This window comes from Bos indicus x Bos taurus, chromosome 11, assembly GCF_003369695.1.
Source record: "Bos indicus x Bos taurus breed Angus x Brahman F1 hybrid chromosome 11, Bos_hybrid_MaternalHap_v2.0, whole genome shotgun sequence".
Taxonomy (NCBI): domain Eukaryota; kingdom Metazoa; phylum Chordata; class Mammalia; order Artiodactyla; family Bovidae; genus Bos; species Bos indicus x Bos taurus.
In genome coordinates, this window is record NC_040086.1 from 93548867 (window position 1) to 93559426 (window position 10560).

A 10560-nucleotide genomic window follows, 5' to 3' on the forward strand; every position below is an offset into this window, starting at 1 on the left:
CGTGGTAAGAGAAGGTCTCTGGTTTCCTAGGTGGCACAGAGGTAAAGAATCTGCCTGCCAAGACAGGAGACACAGGAGACAATCCCTGAGTTGGGAAGATCCCCTGAGTTGGGAGTAGAAAATGGCAACCCACTCCAGTATTCTTGCCTGGAAAATTCCATGGACAGAGGAGCCTGGCAGGTTATAGCCCTGGGCGTTGCAAAGAGTCGAACACACACACGCACACACATGTACACACACACTAAGGCCTCATGGAAAGGGGAGACAGGCACAAAGACCTGAAAAAGATGAAGCCACCCATGTATGTGAGAAACAGTATTCTAGGCAGGGCAAATAGCAAATACAAAGGACAGGAGACAGGCATGTGCCTCTCACGTGAGAGGAACAAGAAGGCGACTGTGGCAAGAATGGAGTAAGCAAAAAGAAAAGTTCAAATGTCAGAGAGGAAAGAAGGGATCCAATCACTTACAGCTTTAATAGAACCTAGCCTTTTACTCTGAGAAAAGATATGGAATCCCTGAGGGTTCTGACCAGAAGGAGACAAAAATGACTTAGCTTCTTGAAAGAATCATTCTTGCTGGAGTATTGCAAACAGACTATAAGAAGGCAAGAGTAAAAAGGGTCACTGTAGTAATTCAGAGGAGTTGATGTAGACTTAAACCAGTAGCACTGATGAAACTGCTCAGAGTCTGGATATACTTTGAATTAAGGACTGGCAAGGTTTCTTGAGGAGTCAGATGTGTGTGAGAGGAAGAGAGGCAAGGATAACTCCAAGTTTTGGCCTGAGAAACTGGAAATATGGAGGAAGCTGCTATTTACTAAAATAAAATGTGGAAGACCACGAAAGAGGCAGAGGAAATAGGGAGTTTGGTTAAGACAAGTTCAGTATGAGATACCAATGAAATATCTAAGTGGAAGTGTCAAAATACGCAGTAACCTGGAGTTTCAGATAAAAATTTGGAACTTACTGGCACATATATCATATTTAAAGCCATGAGGTTGAAAGAGATCACCAAGAGAATGAGAATAAAGAGCAGAGATCCCATGGGACAGTCCAATATTAAGAAGCAGGAGTGATAAGAAAGAACCAACAAAGGAGACAGAGAAGCCAAGGAGGCAGGAGGAAACCAGAGCATAAAGCATTTGAAGGAAGGAGGCACCTACTGCACCCAGTGCTGCTAACGGGGCAAGTGAGAATTAAACACGGTGGTTTTGACAACAGCAGTGACGGAGCTGAAGTTTCACTGTAGTAGGTTCAGGAGAGGACAGGAAAACTGAAGATGAGCAGAAACAACCTTTTCAAGAAGCTGAAAAATTGAGTTGTAGTTAGAAGAGACAGTGTGGTCAAGAAAAGGTCATTTTAGAAAAATAATAAATGAAATAATAGTGTATATATGCTGACTGGAATGAGCCAGTAGGAGAATAATGTTGCTACAGGAAGGAAGGAAGAATGGATATGATTTCAACTGTTACAGAATTTTACCAGAAGAGTCAGATAGCTCGATGAAGAGAAATTTTACTAGGTTGGTGGGCAGGAATTCCAGAGTACTGTTACCCCTTGTGATACTCGAGAAGGGAGGAGGCCACCCCTTAATTCTAATTCACACAGCACAGGAGGCTCAGAAGAGAGGTTGGGCCATTTACTGAGAATCTTCATGTTAAGTATTTTATATGTTATTTCATTTAAGTCAAAATAACTTCATAAAGCATTATCTTTATGTTACGATAAGGGAACCAGAAGCTCAAAGAGAACTAGTAATTTGATTAACACACAAAGCTGGTGAGTGGTAGAGCTATGTTTCAAATTCAGCTCCTTCTGAGTATTAGATAAGGAATAATTGTTAATTTAGAGGGTTAAAATAGTTTGTGAGGTTCTTTTTAAGTTTCTGATCTGTTAGAAATACACACTGAAGTATTTATGGACAAAAGCACATGATGTCTAAGATTTGCTGTAAATACTCCAGCAAAAACAATGACAAATAGTAACTGTGAATGAGGGATTGATGAAACAAGAGCAGCATCTTGCTGCTAATTGTTGAAGTTAGCTGATGGGTATATGGACATTCACTGTACTGTTCCTTTTTATGTACCTCTGAAAATCCCATGATAAATAAAAATCCAGGACCTCCAAGTCAAACTGCTCATTACTTCAAAGCCTGTCCTTAATTTCTGCTCAATCTTCCCTTTAAAAAAAAAAATGCCATATGCTTCAGAGCTTACAATTTTCTTATTTTCTTTAATTCTCACTATAATTCTGTAAATTAGGGGTTTTATTCCAATTTTATACATGAGAAAAGAGATCTACGACTAGTAAACAGCAGGAGCAGATCTCTGGGCCAAGCCTTTCTGTGTCAAAAACACTCTTCTACTACTCGATCCAGCAATTGAGCTTGCACAGGGTCATCTCTGTGCCCACCTGTAAAAAGAGTCCACCCAAGTCTAGCCTTTTCCCTCAGATTCACTGCTACTGCATCATCCTAGGACCCTACGCTTCCTAAGACGGACAAGCATTACTCCAAGTAGACCTTAAAAAGACACTAAAAGAGGCAGGTTTCAAATTTGCTCAGCCATCAACCTTCCTTGCAAAATGTGGGGACTATCAGGAATTTGATATACAGCTTCATAAGGAGTGCTCTGAAAGTCTATCTCTGCTCTAGGGTCAACTCTTGGTTCCTCCATTTCTTTAAATGTAATACTCTGCTGTTCACTTACACAGCTATCACAGGGACCAAAGTCCAGGTATGTGAACCCTGAGCTCTAAAAATAAACGACACTACTAAACAATAATGCTGACCAATTTCAAAAGCCTGTTTTGTGTAACTCCACATTTACCCCAAAGCTGGCTTATCAGAAAGCATCATGGTTAATACTCATTTTTTAAGATACTATCTTTTAAAAAGCCTCATCACTAGTATGGGTATCTGTTCTTCCATGCAAACTTTGGCATTATAAGCTTATTTACAGCTTACATCAAAAACAACCAAAAATATGCATACCTACGGTGCCAAATGCTTATTTTGTCTAGCTGCTAACCTACACTACCAAACTACAACACCTTTCCCCTCCAGTTCAATAGCTTCACTAACTAAACCTGAGCTGTCCAGGGTTAAGAGCTACCCAGTATCCCATGGTTCCATTAGATTAAAATGTAGATTGCCTAAGCTCTAGAAGCCTAATCACTGCATAATTAGATGCAATGTTTGAGATTTATCTGGAATTATAAACATCTTAAGAATGAACTGCCTTCATCTTAACTTTCAGAAACAAAACACTTCATCAGGTCACCACTACCCAGCTGTCTTAAAATATACTGATTTTCAGGCAGGCTGACTGAACATAGGTAACCACAGTTATAGACTTCATTCCCATGTTTAGGACCAGTCTATCTAGGAAAGGATCTGTTCTTTACTGAAAATAATATTATTGAGCCCTACTAAGAAATCTCAGGTCTGGCACAAAACATGCCTTTAAGCCAAAAGTCAGCACGTGCTTGCTGACTTAAATGGACAAAACAGGCAAGCAACACAAAAAATTAAAATAAATCTAGACAGTCTTTAGGACAATTACTTTCTGCTTTATGTCCATAGTATTAACTGTTAAATTCAATTCATAAACAAAATGCTGATCTAACCAACTGGATATTGTGTTTCCCAGCACCTGGAAAACTGCAAAGAACAAGAAAATCTGCAGGTGGAGGAAGAAACTCCATCTTATCCATGACCCAGAAATTTAGACCTTAGAATTTATCACACAACCTGCTACAGAATTCTCACTTTTCAAATGGAAATGAACCATGAAGTCACACAATGCAAAACTGTGATTTTATTACTGATATAATCAACTGTACCCTTTCGAGTTGTGCTAAAGTTAACTAAAGAAAGCCGATGTTCTACATACTGTTAGTTATGTCAGAAGTTAAGAGAATTTGAATACCAAATAACTAAAATTTAAAGCTGCTTCATTCACTCTGCAACACACATATTGTTGAGATAGACATCGTAATTCTCAAAAATGATACACTTATAAGGCAGAAAACCAATACAACACTGTAAAGCAACTTTCCTCCAATTAAAAATAAACTTATAACACCAATACAGTATACTAATGCATATATATTGAATTTAGAAAGATGGTAATGATAACCCTTTATGTGAGACAGCAAAAGAGACACAGATGTATAGAACAGTCTTTTGGACTCTGTGGGAGAGGGCGAGAGTGGGATGATTTGGGAGAATGGCATTGAAACATGTATAATATCATTTTGAAACGAATCACCAGTCCAGGTTTGATGCATGATACAGGATGCTCTGGGCTGGTGCACTGGGATGACCCAGAGGGATGGTATGGGGAGGGAGGTGGGAGGGGGATTCAGGATGGGGAACATGTGTACACCCGTGGAGGATTCATGTTGATGTACAGCAAAATCAATACAATATTGTAAAGTAATCAGCCTCCAATTAAAATAAATTTATATAAAAAATAAATAAACTTTTTAAAAAATGATACACTTAAAGGACCCTCAAGAAATAAAAAGCATGAAAGTGACAAATCAGGTCCTTTGGTCACCTTTTTATTTAATGTATGACCTAAAAGTTAAAGAATTGCAAATCTTTCAGGCTCAAACCATTTAAGTATTCAGCTCACCACTAATCTGGTCTCAGTATTTTATTCCTTTCTATTTTAACTGACATATAAGTTTAACATACATCTCTCAATAAACAGTTTTCTAAAATTAGACTGAATTATGAAGCCTCTCATAATTACCTGTCAGAAACAGTTTTTCTACAGCTGAATAAATTTTTAAAAACAAGCAATTTTCCAATAAAAGGATCCATGCAAAACAAATGAAAACAGAAGAGCAGTAAGATGGGTAACGGTGTCCAAAATGTTATAAAAGGTTGTAAACTACTAAGAATAGATCAGTTAGCATAGAAAGACTATTGTCAGGGCTTCACATATTACCAAGCTCAAGCAAATTAATGCCTAATAAAGCAACTTAATATTTACATTTTTGCAATGTCAATCAGGACCAAAATCTGGAGGTTTTTTACAACTAATAAACCAAATAAAACATTTAAGAAGCATTTAAAAATTATTCCCTCACAAACAGAGCATAAATGTCAAATAGATTCGGTAATTATTTGCTAACTAAAAATTTAAAAAGGAAAAAGTATGCAATAAATCTGAAAAAGGAGGCTTAATGCCACTAGAAGCAATAGCTCCATTTTCCTGTTCAAATCACCCCAAATTAATCAATTTTCTACAAAAAACCATAGGGAAATGTATTACATGTATTATTTCTGATTTAGAAATCGAATTCTCTGAGACATAAAAAACATCCTGTCCCTGGAAATTCATACTTAGAACTCAGAATGTCTCTCACAAGTTTCTGCTCAGACTCAAGAATTCAAATCAGCACCAATACTTAGCTGCACAAATGAGCCAGGAAAAATTAGTAGACAGTAGAGCAAAGGATGAACAAACTTCAATTTGCAGATATCTCTAATATTCACATAAGTTTCATCTCTATCCAAGTTTCTCACTACAAATTAACCCACCTAATGCCAAATTATTACTTGACCAGGCTAACACGAAATAAAGAGTCAAAGAAATAATAGCTATTACCCCTACTTACATAGTGCTAACCTTCCTGAAAGGTTTAAACTTGTTTTATATAAACCATCTCAATTCTCCTGGGAGGTAGATAAAGAGTCAGGTTTCTGGAGGAGAAACAAGCACAAAGGGATTAAGTATCTTGTCCAGCAAGTCACAAGTGAAAATAAAACCAGACCCAATTATTTAGCCTACAAAGTCTAAACAACCTGCTTGCCTTGGTTCATAAACTTAGGATAATATTTTAAAGTGCCTACAAATTATCCCAAACCTTAGAACTTCACGGAACAATACATATAAACAGAACACTAAACCAGAATTGAGTATTTTGAACAAGAAAGTACTGCTTGCTCCAAATCAATTAAATGAACCAACACAATGGACTTAAAAAATACAGAGAGAAAACAACAGTCAAATGGGAAAGAAATTTCAAAGGTCACTCTATTCATCTTATATCCTACTGCTCAAATTCTCTGCCAGGAAGCCAAAGGGGTCAAACATGTTCATTATAATTACATTAAATACATGTATCAAATCTCAAAACACTGCTAAGAGTTTCAAAAAAAGGCATTTATATTTTTAAAAACTTTGCCCTCCAAAAATAAAATCTTATAGCAATGCCTTTAGAGCATTATTTTTCTGCTTTCATGATACACTTCAAATTTGGATTTTAAAAATGACTGGTTTCCAGTTTATTTTTAAAATATTTATACTTACAGATAGAGATTACTTAAAATGTGGTGTTCTGTTCAGCCTCATTATGTTTAGGCAAGATTCCCACTTCCACTCAAACTTATTTGAACTCACAATGGCTGCATTATTCAAACTAACAATTTAGATACTTCCTAAATGGACAAAAGAAGAAAACTAATCAACCCAGAAAGCTTCCCAAGGTACCAAAGAGGACCTTTCATGTGAGATCATACTAGGTACCACATTAAACACTACCCGAAGCCCAGAAAGCAATAACTGAAGTTACATCTGCAACATGATCAAATAATTTTTTTTTTTTTTGCAAAATCTGACAAGACTGAACCTTCAACTGTCAAAAAGGAAATCGCTTTCCAAGATTCTAGAAAACACTGCTTACTGAGGCAGTCTCAAAGCAGTTTCCTTAATCCTTCCAAATCCCAAAGAATCTAACACAAGCCACAGAACACTGAACGAGACCTGCTGAAAAGTCTGTGTTCAAACACCTAAAGGTTACTTCATAACACATAACCCCCAAAGTCTTTCCACAATAAAGCTAACACTGCACTCCCCAACTCAAATTAAAATAACAGAAAATCCAAAAGCCTCTATTAATAAATTTTACTTGAACTATTCGGGAGACAACCGAGGATCTGTTATCTCCACCTTGAAAGAGTCAAAGCTCCATTCCTGCCACTTTTAGAAGCTGGATGTATTTAATACATTACCTCTGTCTGCCTCTAGCATGGGACTGAGATATTACATCACCCAGATGCCTGAAAACTGCCCTATTACCCAGAAAGCACCAAGGTATCTGATACACCGCACCAAGGTATCCTTTCCTCCCTCTGATGCACAGCCCTCAAACACGCTGGGCCCTGCCCTCTTGCAGAATCTTCACAAAGAAACCTGCCCTGAACCTGCTGTAGTTCTGCTTCTATTCACTCCAGGTGCGCTCCTCTTGACCCTGCATGGCTCCTCTATTTGCCCACTCATCAGGCCAATGTGCCAGAATGACTCCACCCACAGCTCCTCCAACCAGGGAGTGTGTGCTCAGCTCTCCCTTATCCCATCCCCATTCACTGGGTTCTGGAACTAAAATCAAGGCTTCCTGATCTCTCTGATCCTAGAAGCATGAACTTTCATATATGGTAAAGGGCTTAATGTCCTCCATTTTCCATAACATCATTCCAGAATCCACACACACCCTCACACACTCTCCAGTTCCTCTAAGGCAATAATTTAATCCTCTCCTTTTAGGGTTTTTTTTCCCCCAAATTCTACACTCTGCCCTTCCACATACTTTCACTGACCCAAAACATGGTGGCTCCTTTAGTCTCTCAAGACCCAAAGTTTTCCAGGCTTTCCTCACACTTCAGCACCCACTCCTTCCACACTCTTTCAAGCAACAGTTTTCCTAATTCTCTCCAGCCTGAATAGTCATTTCCTGCTCTAAACCTGGGCATCCCACTTCCCCCACCACCACCCCAAACCCAAACCCAACCTACCACATTCTAGTCACAGACATGTCTACATACATACCCACCTTACCCTTTCCTTACCCCACTACTGCTGGCACTAGGCATTTTTCAGCATCCTCTACCCAAAAATATCCTATCTTCCCCCTTTCACTCCCTTTGTTCCCTCCTACCCACTTCTACCATAGCCCCCAAACCCATGCTTCTCTCCCTCCCACACTGTACACAGACCTGTACACTTCTTTGAACCTACCCCTACTGCACCCCTCTACTCATCTCCCCTCAGCACGCACCACCCACCCCCCCTCTTTCCTTCTCCCCAACTTCCCTCCACAGGTCCTGCCCTAGAAACACTTCCATCTGTCCTCACACCTCACCTGCCACTCCAAGAACATTTCCCTCCCCCCACACACACCTCTGGCCCTCCACACTGCACTCCACTGGTCCCCTCCCAAGTCTCCCCAACCCTTAAGTCCCCCCTCTTGATACTCCCCACCTTCATTCATACTTCCTCGAGAACACCCTCCGTTTCACTCACTCTGATCTCTACTAAATGCCCCAGTACTTCCTCTCGTCCCCACCACCCTTCACTACCGTCAGGACTTCTCTCCCAAACCCCTCAAACTTAGGCCCTGCTCCAATCGCCCGCCCTCTACTCTTCTCCCCTGAGCGCCTCACCAGATCAGATACCTGCTTCTCCTCTCACATGCTCTTCCCTGGCAGGGCCCATCTCTCCAGCCTCAGACCCTCCTGCCTCTTTCCTGGACAGACCCTGTCCTCACACCGCTCACCGGGTCTCCTGAAGCCTCTGGGCCTACCCTTCCGTTCCTCCTGCCTGAACACTCTCCATTTCCCTCCCCATCACTCCAGAGACCCTCCTTCCACCCACCCCCACAACCTCTTTCCACGCTCACCCTGCCACACTGCCCCGAGCCGGACACCTTCTTCCACATTTCCCTTCACATTTTTGTCCACGGTCTTCCTGCTATCTGGCCCCACTCGTTGCCCCTCACACGCAGCCCCGGCCGGGACATCCGCCTCTTCCATGCCTCCCTCGATTCCTTCCAATCCCATCACACTCGCCCCCTGTCCTCCCTAAGCCTCCTTCACACCCTCCCGAACCCCCACAGGCTGCCCCCACTCGCTCCGGCCCCCATGGATCTCCTGAACCTGCCCGAAGGGCCTCACCCTCCAGTGGGCCAGATCCCTCTACCCTTCCTTCTCACCCAAATCTGCCCACACCCTCCAGCCGCCCCCCGCAGCCTCTCCCCCAGCCCCTGCCCCCAACGTCCTCCAACACCTGCCCAGAGCCCTTCACCCTCCATCCTACCCAGAGCCCCCAGCGCCGGGTCTCCTCACACAGCCCACGCCCTCTCCCCGCTCGGGGCCGGGACCCTGCCCCCCCCCCCACCCTCCACGAAGGTGAGGAAGACTGCCCGCTGCCCTTGCCCGAAGCAGCCAGGGCACCGCAACTGCGGCGGCGGCGGCGGCGGCCACAATGCCGGAGCCACGGGGGCCGGGATTGCTCCCTGCTCTCCGCCCCGGCCGCCGCTGCCGCCACCGCCGCCGCCGCTGCTAAGGACGCACAACAAACAATGCGGGGCCCGGGCCGGCACCGCCAACCGCCTCAACCGCCGCCTCAACCGCCGCCCGCCCGGGACAGCCCGCCGCGCAGGCGCCTGCCCCTCCGCCGCAGCCTACCCGCACCGCCGCGGTCTGCCCGCGCCCGGTCCCTGCTCCCGCTCCGCCGCCGCCGCCACCTCGTCAGCCTGCGTCTCCGGCTCCTCAGCCCAGCGGCGGCGGCTGCGGCGGCTGCTGCCCTGGTGGCGCTCGCGGCTCCGGTCTCCGCTTCGGCGGCGGCGGCGGCGGCGGCGAGCACGTGACGCTGCCGAGCGCGCCCATTGGCCGGGCCAGGGGGCGGGCCCCACGGCTGCCGGGGAACGGAAAGCCCGCCCCCTCACTCGTCGCGCGCCCCCTCCACGCGCGCTCTGCCGCACCTGAGAGCGCCGGCCAGCGCCCGCCGCCGCCGTGCCGCGCCGCCGCCTGCGCCAACTGCGCACCTGGGAGCGCGCAAGGAGCACACACTGTGGCGGCCGCATGCACCTGCGAGGAGACGCTTACGTAAACTGCGTCGCTGCCTCCCTCCCGGAGGCAGGCCCCCGCCTGCGGCAGCACCTGAGCCCTGCTGCGCTAGCGGCGTAAGTGCTGCGGAGCGGGGACGAGCTGCGGAAGGGAGGCGAGCGAAATCCACGGAAACTTCGTAACGTCCGAATCTGGGAGCGGCTCCCGGTCGCCACTAGGGCGAGCCGGCCTCTCCCGCCCCGCGCCCCAGAGCGCTGTACCCCCGACCCCAGCGGCTACGCAAATGGAGTAGGTGCCGTAACGCCTCCCCAGGTGGAGGAGGGGGAAGTTAATGAGCTTTGACTAGTTAAAAGGTTGAAACACAGCCTCCACCCCGCCAGCACCAACCAGCTGTGTGACCTTGACCAAATTACAGAACCACTCTGATCCTCAGTTTCCTGGTCCGGGAAACTGGGACAGTAATTCTGATTTAGGAGCCGTTGGAGGGATGGAAGAGAAAAAAAAAAGAGAGAGACAATAGGTGAAAAGACTGTAGGTGCAAATTCTTCTAGCACGTTGCAGGTACTGAGCAGAAGTTGCATTTTAGTCAACAACCTCCTCTCCTCCCACCCCTCAGGGACCTCCCTGGGACTGAGCTGGGGGCCAGGGCTTCTCTGACCTCCTTAGAGTTAGGTCAGATTTTGGCTGAACCCTGGCC

General features: G+C 45.0%; 1 protein-coding gene across 4 annotated transcripts in view; it reads right to left on the bottom strand.

Moving 5' to 3' along the window:
* The window catches only part of STRBP (spermatid perinuclear RNA binding protein), a 151956-nt gene extending 142323 nt beyond the window's left edge, over positions 1 to 9633 (bottom strand). Inside the window, exon 1 of one of the 4 annotated variants that reach the window (XR_003513489.1) lies at positions 9483 to 9626. The gene's annotated coding sequence lies outside the window, so the exon portion shown is untranslated. Of the gene's footprint in view, positions 1 to 5635; positions 5721 to 9482 lie in introns of those variants that run through there. The other 3 variants (XM_027556221.1, XM_027556219.1, XM_027556220.1) reach the window with 3 other exon arrangements.
* Between the last annotated feature and the right edge of the window lie 927 nt (positions 9634 to 10560).